This window comes from Arachis ipaensis, chromosome B01 (assembly GCF_000816755.2).
Source record: "Arachis ipaensis cultivar K30076 chromosome B01, Araip1.1, whole genome shotgun sequence".
NCBI lineage: Eukaryota > Viridiplantae > Streptophyta > Magnoliopsida > Fabales > Fabaceae > Arachis > Arachis ipaensis.
The window spans coordinates 38,057,465-38,071,387 of NC_029785.2; the positions used below are offsets into that span (position 1 = coordinate 38,057,465).

The 13,923-nt window shown below is 36.2% G+C and overlaps 1 long non-coding RNA gene across 1 annotated transcript; it reads left to right on the forward strand.

Annotated features, from left to right (window-relative positions):
• On the forward strand, window positions 3,208-5,384 carry LOC110269476. The gene is made up of 4 exons (XR_002358317.1): window positions 3,208-3,379; window positions 3,552-3,664; window positions 4,958-5,004; window positions 5,343-5,384. It is a non-coding gene; the product is annotated as an uncharacterized LOC110269476 (long non-coding RNA).

Sequence of the window (13,923 nt, forward strand, 5' to 3'; positions counted from 1 at the left end):
TAGCACAAAGTCATGCTCCGTACTGTCCACTGGAGTTTCTAATATCTCCTTCATGCTACGTTCTTCATTAGATTGTCCACATGAAGCCATGGGGTTTCTTGAGTGTCCGAACGTCGAGAAGATAATTGATTTATTGCTTGATTCAATTGGTGAAGGGTTGCAAGAAATTGATCCACTATTTCCTTGTGACGATCTTGTGATTCTTGTTGCGCTTGGATATCATAAGTAAGACCATAAGGCTCTTGGATTGATGGATATGGATATGGTGCATATGGAGGTGGTGGTTCTTGGGAGTAATTGGGTTGGAATTGGGGTGGTTCTATATATGGTTCATATGGTTCATAAGGTGGTTGGTATGGTGGATGTGGGTTAGGATCATATGAAGGTGAATGGTGGTAGTTGGCTTGTGAGTGTGGTGGTTCTAAATTGTGTTGAGGAGGTTCATAGGCATATGATGGGGGTCAATCATATCTATCATCTTGGTATGCCCCCTGGAATGGCTCTTGACTATAGTAATTTGGTGGATGTTGGTTGTCACGGAAGGGTCCACCATAACTATTGTCTTGGTATGCATCGTTGAATGGTCGTCGTCCATGATAGTTTGGAAGGTGTTGTTGCCTAAAGGGTTGATCAGATCCTCGTGGCTTCGTCCATCTCTGATTGTTTTGACCTTGGTGCATGTTCCTGTTATAGCTTCCATTCCTTTCAACATTATTAGAACCAAACTCAAAGCGACGGGGGTGAGAACTCATAGTTAGTTAATAAAAATTAAAAACGAAAATAAAAATAAATTTAAATTAAAAGGTTATTTAAATTTTGAATTTGAAAATTAAATTTTGAAATTTGAATTTTAAATTTTTGAAATTTGAATTTTGAAATTTGAGATTTGAAATTTGAAAAATTTTTAAAATTGAATTTTGAAAACTTTTAAATTTGAATTTTGAAATTTGATTTTTAAATTTTGAATTTTTGAATTTAATAAGGAAAGAGAAAAACAATAAAATGACACCAAACTTAAAAATTTTTAGATCAAAACGAAGAAAACAACTAAGAACAACTTGAAGGTCAAGATGAACACGAAGAACAACTTGAAGATCAAGATGAACACCAAGAAAAAATTTTTTGAAAAATTTTTAATAATTAAATAAAAACCAATAACCTCTTAATTTATGAAAAAAGAAAAAATAAAAACAAAAATAAAAGCAAATAAACAAGTAAAAAGCAAATATTGACAATAACCAATAATAAGGCACACCTTTGCAATTCTCCGGCAACGGCGCCATTTTGAAAGAACTGAAGATTGATGGTTTAGAAGTTATAGTAAACTCTCATTGCAAGTATAGTTACTAAACCAAGCAATCAACCTTTCTTACAAACGTTTTGGTTCTCACAAGTAACAAACCCCTTAAAAATTGATAATCGAGTATTTAAACCTCGGGTCGTCTTCTCAAGGAACTGCAGGGAAGTATGTTCTTATTATTGGTTATGAGTTTGTAAATTGGGGTTTTGGAGTTTGTTCAATGGGCACAGGTATATTTATAAATTAAATCAATAAAAATAAATAAGAGATTTTATGTAATTAAAGTAAAAGCCTTGATCCGAAGAAGATTAATCGGAAGTTCTATCCTTGTTGGATTTTTCTCAAGATCAATTGATAATTGAAGGTTGCTTCTACTTAGTTATCCTTTACCAAGTAAAGTAAAAGAAAGTCAAGTAAGTTGGAAGTCTACTTCTATTCACAAGTTCTAATCCTCACCCTTGTGTTTGGATTAGCGTTAGTGATTAGAGAGCCAGCCAACAATAAATCCAATTACAGTTTAACTCTTGAGTAATTCAACTCAAGGGTCTCCGAATATTAATCAACTCTAAAATCAAGTTAGGATCCAACTTAGAACATTAATTAATAACAAATAATAGAAGAAGTGATAAATCTGAAATACCTCAATTATATTAAATAAAATATTCAAATCCTAACATGGAAAAGTTCATAAGCCAATTAGGTAACATAACTAATACAAGCATTAAAGTATCTGAAAATAAGAGATAAATATAAAATAAAAGAAATATTGAACCTGATGAAGAGTTGAATCCTAAATCCTTTAAGAGGAATCCTAATCCTAAAACTTAAGAGAGAGGAGAGAACCTCTCTCTCTAAAAACTACATCTAAATTATGAAAAGTGAATTATGAAAGGCATCATTATGAATGGATGCATTCCCCCACTTTATAGCCTCTAATCTGTGTGTTCTGGGCTGAAAACTGGGTTAAAAACAGCCCAAAAATCGCCCCCTGTGATTTCTGTTATGTTCAGGTCACGGGAAAGTGACGCGGAGGCGTCGCCCACGCGTCCGCGCGGACTGAAGTTCGCAGATGCGATGCGGCTGCGTCATTCACGCGTTTGCGTCGCCTAACTTCGGGGAAGCTATGGAAAATTATATATCAAATCGAAACCGCGGACGTTAGCTTTCCAACGCAAGTGGAACCGCATCATTTGGACCTCTGTAGCTCAAGTTATGACCGTTTGAGTGTAGAGAGGTCAAGCTGGACAGCTTTAGCAGTTCCTTCAGTTTCTTGTATTCCTTCCACTTTTGCATGCTTCCTTTCCATCCTCTGAGCCATTCCTGCCCTGTAATCTCTGAAATCACTTAACACACATATCAAGGCATCTAATGATAATAAGAGAGGATTTAAAAATAGGGAACTTAAGGCCAAAGAAGCATGTTTTCAATCAAAGCACATAATTAGGAAGGCAAATGTAAAATCATGCAAATAGTATGAATAAGTGGGTAAAGAGTTAATAAAAACCACTCAATTGAGCACAAGATAAATCATAAAATAGTGGTTTATCAGATTCTCTCTAGCATGGCCCCCCTCTTCGGCGCTCACTCTCTCTTGCAAATCTCCCGTCGATGCTCTCTCTGCCACCGCTCCCTTCCATCGCTGCGAATCCCTAACCTTTTGTCTTCCCTCTCTAGCATACCCTCCACTGTTGCTGCAAACCCCTAACCCCTGTGGTGCATTTCTGCCATGCATTGGAGAAGGTTTGTTATTCTAACTAATTTTTTTAAATTCATTTTGTGAGTCGTTACAAAATTAAATAATTTGTTATTGATTGTTGTTGTAATTCAAAATACTGTTATGGATATTTGTCACTCTGTTATTTTTTATTTTTAATTTGGGGAATGCGAAGTTTATAGAAATAGTGAGTTTTGGATGAGAGATCTATGTTTGTCACAGAAATGGCATCATCGGAGGCAGTAACAACCATCAAGGTTAATGGTAATTCTCACAATAATAACAAGTTAACAACAACAACAATTCCTCTTCGGAGCTAAACAACAATGTTCATTCTTCACCTTCTTCTTCCACCTCACCCAAAGGTAAACCAAAAACAAAAAAGAAAAAAAATACAACTTCACCTCTTTCATTTTCTGTTCTGTCGTCCCTCTCTCTCTCTCTTTCTCTCTCTCTCTTTCTCTCTCTTCTCTGGATTTCATTTTGAATTTGATTTTTGTGTGTATGTGTTGGTAAATGTTGTTGTTGTTTTGATAGACGCGGAAGCTGCACTTTACAAGGAGCTAAGGCATGCGTGTGTAAGTCCTCTTGTTACAGTTCCAAGAAAAGGAGAAAGAGTTTTCTATTTCCCTCAGGGACACAGAGAATAGGTAAATCAAAAAAATGATTTACTATGTTTGGTTTTGAAAAAATCCCAAAAAAAAAGGTTACAAAATTTTCTAGTGGAACTTGAGCTCAGATTTGGTCAAAATTTGCAACTGCTTCACTTAAGGTTTTTTCAATTTGAGCTAGATGGTTTGATTTCTTTTATATTTTTCTAAGAAATAAAGGATTTGTTTTTGGGTTTTGGGATTTTTTTGAAGTTTGCATTTTTGGTTTTGTTAACTTATGAGGCGTGTGTGTTTGTTTTTGGTGGCACATGAAATTAGGTGGAAGCGTCAACAAATCAGGTGGCTAACCAACACATGCCTGTGTACAATCTTCCTTCCAAGATCCTTTGTTGGGTCATCAATGTGCAGCTCAAGATAGTGTTCCTTGATCCATTTTATGCTATGCTAATTTTTTGGTCCTTGGAAAGAAAAATAAATAAATAAAGAATTCATGTGCTTTCTGAACTAAGCAATCCTCTATGATTTTGTAAGCTTATAAAGAATGTCATGTTATATTTGTTTGTTTCAGGCGGAGCCTGACATGGATAAGGTGTCTGCCCAGATTACCTTTCTTCCAGGAAGGTTTAGTGATTGTTGAATGCTGACTGCTGAAAATGTGTCTGGCATGTTATAATTGCTAATGAAATAACTATACTGACTTAAGTAATTGTGATTCTCATAACATGAAATTGGGTTGAGTTGGAGACTTTTTTAAATTAAATAAAAGTACAATGTAATTTTCAATTTGCCTCCTTTTCAATTTTGAATATGCTATATGATTCATGACAATTACTTTTGTTGCCCTTCTTTTTGTTTTTTGTTATTTCATTATGCAATTTTTTATTTATAACTTGGTTATTATATTTTATTTGCTCTTTTTGTAGTCGTTTGAGAAAAATTAAAAGTGGGTTTTGTTTGTAGTGAAAGAATTTTTTTTCTTTTATCAAAGAATTTGAAAAATAAAAGGAATTATCATTAACTTCATCACCCTCTCTTGATAAGAATCCACTTGTTTTCTTGTTTGTTAATTAAGTATGAATTCGGTACTATTTGATTAAGGAATACACAATTGGTGGCTCTTGGTGGCTATTTAATTAAGTATGAATTCAGTAACTACTTGATAAGAATCCACTTATTTTTCTGTTGTTGTTATTGGTGGTGTTTTTTTAGGGATATTGAAAGATTGATAGAAGTTGGGGATAAATTGGTCTTGATGATTTTTATACATACTTATTTTTATTTCTAATATTAATAGAGAGATGCTTGAGCCTTTGCTATGTATTGCTGTTGTAGTTGGCCTGCACTTGGACGTCTCATACCCTAATTTACTTCCGAAATAGGTATGTCACGTTGCTTTCCCTCCGTGCTAGGCTGCTATGGTTACTATCTATTTGCAACTTAGTCCAAGATATTCTAGAGATTGTTATAAAATTATACAAAATAGTTGAACTCAGAATTTTATATGCATATCTTTAGAACTATCTCTCAGGAATAGTGGTGGCAAATTGCATGTGATTAACTTGTGCATGTTACATATTTCAAGATCAAGATGTAACACACCCTTGTTCCAAATATTATATATTTTTAATGATTCCTTTCTTTAATATTTATCATGGCAAATTGTTTTATAATTTGTTTACCGTCTATTTTTTCGTTATTCATGTGATTGTACTTGCAGATTATTCATAAAGTGTATTGTGGAGCTTTCCATGTGGTTGCTTTATCCAAGGAAGGCCTAATACAAGTTTGGGGTGATTCAATGACATTTCTTAATTCCCTTCCTAGAAATTTATTTTTGTTTATGTTTGTAAATTCATGTACACTGTCATTGCATGTATAGAGATGATATGGCAAATTTGGTTTGAATTCTACTAATATAATACTAATTTTTATTGATTAATTCTTTTAAATAACAATCACATATTTTGTCAGACCAATTTTTTTTAATTTGATAAGGATATAGCCACGCTTTTAGGTACGTTTAAAAGCGTAGCCTTACTTTTCCTATCGGCACGCTTTTGAACTGTACCCCAACAACCAACCTTCTGGACACGCTTCAAAAGCGTGGCTATATGTACACTTTTCGAAACGCTTTTAAAGCGTAGCTATAAGATTATACATACGGCCACATTTTTAAGTGTGGCAATACATGAAAGCGTGGCAAAAAAGAAAGCGTGCCGATATATATACAAAAATGTGGCGATAGAGCAACCGGCACGCTTGCGAATGTGACCCTTTCAAAAGCGTGCCGATAGCTCAAAAAGTGTGGCAAAAATCTATCGGCACATTTTTTTGCACTTTTTGGCATGCTTTAAAAATGTGGCATAAAACTTATTTTCTTGTAGTATGCCATTGTTAACTATCTGTATACAGATGTAGATGGTATTATTTTTAATCAATAATGGAAGCCCCAAAATAAAATGAAAAAAAAAAAGATAGCAAGAGGAAGCTAAGGCTGCTATCTAGAAGGAAGCATAAAAAATTTCCATAAAGAAGATTGTGATCCAAAATTAACGTGTAAATACCCATAGTCGTCCTTGAGATTCGCGCAAATACTCAACGTAATCCTCAAGATCCTAATTTCTCCATTTTAGTCCTTCAGATAGAGCTCCGAGCACTCAAAGTGGTCTCTGGGCATATTTCTGGTGATGAATCATCACCGAAGTGCTGACGTGGCCTCTGTTTGCCACGCTAGAGGGGTCCAACGGCTATCTAAGCTGGCCAATTTCCAATTTGTACCTATGTTGGTCCCTCCCTTTATTTCTAACCCTAAATCCCCAAATTTGCGTAAACTTCATCTCTTCTTCTTGTTCATCGCTCTCTTCATCGCATGCTCCAGCTTCTTGCTGATATCATAGTCTTGCAAGATGTCAATAATCTCAAAATATAGAACAACATCGCTAGTCTCTCTATTGCGATAAGGGCTCAAATGGTTGATTTCGACGGTTGTGTATTAATCGAAATCACTCTTCCGGACCATGTGCTCTGCTCTTGCAGGCATATTAGTACCCAACCTAATCAATGGTTTCCTAAAACAAGTGAAACAAAAATCGATACATCAAGTTGCAGGGTAAAAATTCTACAAAAGCAGAAAAAACATACATGAAGAGGTACTACAGAAATAATTATCTCAAGAGACAATCACCATTGACACAGAAAATTATTGCCAAGCTAAAGGTAAAATAATAATAACTCTTTAAGTTCTTTCTAAGAAAATTAGGACCACAACCTGTGCCCACAACCTGCCTCACTATCCCACCCACTTGCCTAAGTTAATTCAAGCTACTTTCAATTATTACCGTAGAAATCATCAATTCAATAATACCATAGGAAATACTAGGCTTCTAAAATTCCATTAAAAAGTCATAGCTCAAACATAGCATGCATAATTGCATATACAAGCCTATACAACATCTTAGGCTTTTTAAGAGATAACAACAACCATGCACCCTTTCTTTGGTCTTTGTGGGAACTAAAAACCGGTTAAGGGAATTCATAGTGCCATCTACTTTGTATGGAGGTAGGAGTTACAAATTAAAACAAGCCGCAAAATTTCTATCTAACTTTAAAAGCTCTTTAGCAGCATATGTGGTTAAATCCACATTCTGGTGGGCTCTGCAAGCATAAAGCAGAGTCCTCCATGCTATAACATCCGGCTCACAATTCATCTCCTGAATTAGCTTAACCATGTCATCAAGCTTCCGAGCTCTTCCAAGAAGATCAAGCATGCAACTATAGTGCTCTGTTTCAGGATCTATCCCATAAAGATTCTTCATAGACCGAAAGTAGTTTCAGCCTTCATTTACTAGCCCTGCATGACTACATGCAAATAGAACCCTAAGCATTGTTATATAGTTTGGTTTTGGACCCATAACTTTCATGGAGTCAAACAAATCGAGAGCTTCTAAGCAGATATGAAAGTCATCCATGAAACAACAGTTCGTTCAGGCATTTCGTCGAATAGCTTGTGTGCTTCTTCCATAAACGAATTTAACCTCCATAGTCTTTATTTTTAACATCTATATACGAGTCTGGCAGCACCTAAAGAACACCAGGCAATCCTACAAGAGGAACAATCATAAATTAGACCAAGAAGATCCAAAAACGTTTTACCAAGTAACGACACAAGGCCACAAAGACAACTGCATGAATTGTAAAACATTACCGTTGAATTTCTCAGATGTTGCTTCATCAATAGTGCACTGGAATCTTGTGTAGGTGGTGGTGCTAAAGGCATACATGTTCTACTTTGCCTTTTCCATGTTGACAATACACAAAGCAAAAGCATCAGAAGCAAAACACCAGAAGAACAAAGTTCCTCCCATATCACTCACACAATACACCACTACCAATGTACCATAATCCACAAGGCACAAGTAGTGATTATGCACAGGTGAGCATGGTCGAGCTTGAGCCTGAAGATCTGGGCATTCTTCTAGTCGAAATCGAGCTTGTCCTTATTCTTGGGGCGCTTTCTGAGGTCGAGAGCAGGGCCTTTGGGGGCGCTAGGGTGGCGAATGGTAGTAGGAAGCCTGTTGGAGGTGGAGGGTTAGGCATCGGGTGGATGTAGGTTTGGAGAGCATAAAAGAAGAGAATTGGGAGCCTGAAGAATGTGATGAAGAACGCGAGGAAGAGGGAGAGCGAAGCGTGCAGGAGTGGGGCTTTGTACAATAACACCAACTGCGAGGGAACATTGTGGGTATAAATTGAAAATGAGCCAGCTCAGCTCCAGTCTGGCAAAACGATGCCACGTAAGCATTCCGGTGATGACTCATCACCAGAAATATGCTCAGGGACCACTATGAGTACTCGGAGCTCTATCTGGAGGACTACAATGGGGAAATCGGAATCTTGAGGATTATATTGAGTATTTGTGCAAATCTCAGGGATGACTATGGGGATTTACTTAAAATTAACATGCATGATGCATTCATGCATTGTAGAAATTAGACTAGATTTTTCTTCGTTGGAAAACAAGTGGAAATTTAATTTCTTTTGACATAGTTAAAAATTAAATTTCTGATAAAACAATGCAAGTTCTTTAACATAATAAGTTAGTGGTGCACGAAATTGTGATTACACTTTTCACAACTTCGCATAAATAACCAGCAAGTGCACTGGGTCGTCCAAGTAATACCTTACGTGAGTAAGGGTCGATCTCACGGAGATTGTTGGCTTGAAGCAATATATGGTTATCTTGTAAATCTTAGTCAGGAGATTAATGATAAAAATGATTTTTGTTTATGCAAAGTAAATAACATGAAATAAATGGTACTTGTAATTTAGTAATGAGGAACAGGTTGAGGTTTTGGAGATGCTCTGTCGCCTGAATCTCTGCTTTCCTACTGTCTTCTTCTCCAAAGACGCATGGCTTCCTTCAATGGCAAGCTGTATGATCCTCTCGGATGAAAAATACCAGGTACGGTTTCTGCACGGCTAATCAACTGTCAGATTTTTTGTCTTGGATGAAAAATACCGGGTACAGCTACTGCACGGCTGATCATCTGACGGTTCTCACTAGTGTCGGAATAGAATCTCTTTATCCTTTTGCACACTGTCACTGCGTCCAACATTCATGAGTTTAAAGCTCGTCACAGTCATCCCTTCTCAGATCCTACTCGGAATACCACAGACAAAGTTTAGACTTTTCAGATCCCAGGAATGCTGCCAATTGGTTCTAGCCTCTATCACGAAGGTTCTAATTCCATGGACTCGGTCCGTGGATTAGAGACCCAAGAGATACGCACTCAAGCTGTTGCCCAATGACTATGTTGAGCTCAGGTAGAACGGAAGTGGGTGTCAGGCACGCGTTCATAAATTTGAGAATGATAATGAGTGTCATGGATCATCATATTCTCTATATTGAAGTACGAGTGAGTATCTTTGAATAGAATCAAGCGTGATTGAATAGAAAACAGTAGTAATTGCATTAATCCATTGAAACACAGCTGAGCTCCTCACCCCCACCTATGAGGTTTAGAGACTCATACAGTAGAAGATACAATATGAAATGTAAAAAGTGTCATGAGTTGCTAAATAAATCTCTAAAAGTAGTTTTTATACTAAACTAGTAACTTAGGTTTACAGAAAATGAGTAATTAAGTGCAGATAGTGCAGAAATCCACTTCCGGGGTCCACTTGGTATGTGCTTGGGCTGAGCATTGAAGCTTTCATGTGCATAGGCCATTCTTGGAGTTAAACGCCAACTTGGGTGCCAGTTTGGGCGTTTAACTCCAGTTCTGGTGCCAGATCTGGCGTTTTACTCCAGAAAAGGGTCTCTGGCTGGCGTTTAACGCCAGTTTGGGCCATCAAATCTCGGAAAAAGTATGGACTATTATATATTGCTGGAAAGCCTAAGATGTCTACTTTCCAACGCAATTGAGTGCGCGCCAATTGGGCTTCTGTAGCTCCAGAAAATCCACTTTGAGTGCAGGAGGGTCAAAATCCAACAACATCTGCAGTCCTTTTTCAGCCTCTAAATCAGATTTTTGCTCAGGTCCCTCAATTTCAGCTAAAAAATACCTGAAATTACAGAAAAACACAAAAACTTATAGTAAAGTTTAGAAATGTAATTTTTGCATAAAAACTAATAAAAATATAATAAAAAGTAAATAAAACATACTAAAAACTACCTAAAAACAATGCCAAAAAGGGTGTAAATTATCCGCTCATCAGTTAGCTACTATATGTGTGTCGAAAGTGTAAGATTTTGGGTAAGCAAGCCCAGAACAAGAGCTAAAGAAGAGAATAAGGCAAGATGTTAGCTTGCATTATGATACTGAATCTTACATTTTACAATAACCAACTACACATGTATATACTATGCTAATTTGCACTAACCAACAAGATAAAGCTGACTGATTCTATTTACACTTTAGATATATAAATATAACTAATATCAGTATGCTATATCAAGTAATACCCTCCCTTAAGCTAGGAGGATTGGGCATAAAGATGTCTAACACTCCAAGAATTCCATATAATGTGCTAAACGGTCCTAGTGCTAAAGGCTTGGTCACGATGTCTGTAACCTGCTCATGTATAGAAATTAATAAAAGATGAATTAAGTCCTCTTGCAATTTATCCCTCACATTGTGACAATTAGCTTTAATTTGCTTCGTATGTTCGTGGAATACTGGATTAGTAGCAATATAAATGGCAGATTTACTATCAGATCACAAATTCACAGGTTTATTAAGAGGTGTGCCTAAGTCTTTCAACACATAACTAAGCCATTGGGCTTCTCTAGTGGCCAGTGCAAGTGCCCTATACTTTGCCTCAGAGGAAGAAGCTGCGATGGTTACTTGCTTCTTGCTCTTCCAAATGACAAGTGAGGAACCCACATAGAAACAATAGGCTGAAATCAATATTTGCGAGTCAAAAATTCCAGCCCAACCAGAATCAGAGATTCCAGTGAGAGATAAATTACAATTGGCCGAGAAGAACAACCCTGTTGCTACAGAATTCTTCACATATTTGAGGATTCTATGTACCGCTTGCAAGTGATTAGTTGTTGGACGATCCAAAAATTAGCCGAGCTTATCAATAGCAAAGCTTATATCTGACCTTGTATTTGAAAGATACAATAGTTTTCCAATTATTTTCCTATAATTAGAAGAATTAGGCAGAACATATCCATCATCCTTGCTCAGTTTTTCCCCATAGTCCATGAGAGTGGAGGCAGGCTTACAATACTCAAAATTAGTGTCTCTCAAGAGATTTATAACATATTTTCTCTAATATAAAGTTATGCCTTTTGAAGACCTAGCAACTGATGCGGGATTTTGATTACCCACAAACTAACTGGCAAGTGCACCGGGTCGTACCAAGTAATACCTCAGGTGAGTAAGGGTCGATCCCACGAGGATTGATGGACTGAGCAACAATAATCAAATGATTGGTTTATTTAGACAGACAGAAAAGTTGGTTTGGTGATTTAAAATCGCATTAAACAGTAATTCAAAAGTAAAGAATGCAAATAAGAGACTTGGTGAGAAATCAATGAAAGAAAGCTGTTAAGGTATCGGAGATGGTTACTTTTGCGGATTAAGTTTTCTTACCAACTATTTTATTCATGAAAGATTCATTTCAAGGCAAATTGTAATTGACTAAACCCTAATCTTAGTGATTTAGTCTCCTCTAACCTTCATTAACCGCCAATGTCTTGGTCACTTGATTCTGATTAGAGGGTTAAGTTCAAATCTACTTTATGGCAACAAAAACCCAAATTAGCCAAAGCTAAGAGGATTATATGTCACGTATCCCGATTAGTTCAAGTAATTAGCAATTTAGGAGGAATTTTCTTTCGAGCTGTTATTCATGTGAGAAACATCTTCTAAGGACCACAAAAATGCATATAGAATAAGAGTCATACTTTCGTTCCACCCAGATTCATAAAATAAAGAATGAAAGTAATTCTTGAAACTGAATCAATACATTAATTAAAATAGAAGAGCAATATTCTTAATCCATAGAAATAAACAAAGCTCCTAATCTTAACCAAGGAGGTTTAGTGGCTCATGACTTACAAAGAAAACAAGGATTCTAAAAAGTGTAACGTGCGGAAGAGAGAAGGTCCCCTAAGGGGGAATCTTTTCCCTTTTATATCTAACCTAATTTGATTTAAAACTAAAATAAAAAAATAAAAAATAAATTCTAAACCTAAAAGATTTTATTTGTAAATAAAAATAACCAAAAAAGAGATAAAATAAAATAATTAAAAGTCAAATCTAGCTAAAGATGCTCCTTTGGGTAAGGTTAACCCGCACTTCTGGCGTTTAGCGCCAGAATCGGGGTTCAGCACCAGAATTGGCAGTGAGTTCTGTCTTCCTGGGTGCTAAATGCCAGGCTCGGCGTTTAGCGCCCTTTAAGGTAGTGATTCCAGAAGAAAAGTGTAAACTATTATATATCATTGGAAAGCTCTAGAAGTTGGCTTTCCAACTCCATTAAAACCGCTTCAAGTTGGCTTTCCACTTTCTTCCTCTTTTTTGCACAAAACTCTGCCAAATTGGCCCGAATTTCACCTGAAATCATAAAAACACCGAACTAACTCAAAGTAGCATCCAAGGAGAATTTTAACACTAAAATATAACTAAACTCAATAAATTTTAACTAAATTTAACTAGAAAATAAGAGGAAAATGGGTATAAGATGCTCACGCATCAGCAACCTCCAAACCAAGGAAGAACTTGAGATCGCCTATGTTCTTAATCCGAAACCTATCATGCAAAGTCTGTTTTACCCTTTTAGTTTCAAACGAATTGTCCCCCGTCAACACTAAATCATCGACATAAACCAAAATGACTATAAAACTAATATTTTAGGATTTAGTAAACATGCTATAATCATATTTAGAATGATTATATTCTAATTCCACTAGAATAGATTTTAGTTTAAAGTTTCATTGTCTGCTAGCTTGTTTAAGCCTGTATAGATACTTTTCAAGCTTGCAAACCTAACCCAAAGTTGTCTCGAGACCTTCAGGAGGTTTCATATACACTTTCTCATCAAGCTCACCATGTAGAAAGGTGGTATTAACATCAATTTACTTCAAATGCCATCCGTTGATAGCAACTAGTGCCAAAATAACCCGCAATATTCCCAGCTTGATAACGGGACTAAGCGTGTCTTTATAGTCGATTCCAGGGACTTGAGTTAACCCTTTTGCCATGAGGCGAGCCTTGTGTCTCTCAAAACTAACATCAAGGTGATACTTGACTTTAAAGACCCACTTACAATCAATTGCCTTCTTAACACTCAAAAAGGAAGTCAACGTCTAGGTATTGTTCTCATTTTGAGCATCCATTTAAGTTCTGATGGCTTCTTGCCAACAAGGTTCAAGTATGGCATCTTCATAGAATTTAGGCTCAATGTTTAAGATGGCTAATGAGTATGCACGATGCATGGGTGAAAGACATTTGTATGATAAAACTTTGAGATGTGGTATCGTTGATTGGAAGAAGTTTCTCTATTGTGATCATTAGTGATATTCATGCATTTGCAAATTTTTTAAGTATGTTGGTGGTTTGCTGATGCGTGATGATCTTCTTGATGTAAGGTGAGAAAATGATAATGCATTGTGATGTTGAATGTTTGAAAGAGTTGATTGTGCATGCAATGTTAAACTTGAGGACTCAATGTTGAATGTTTGTATAGCACATAAAACTGTTTTGATAGCTCTAATTTTGCATCAAGATTCCAATGAATTATGATTACCTTTTGTTTATTTCATTTCATTAGGATGCAATGGATGTTAATTT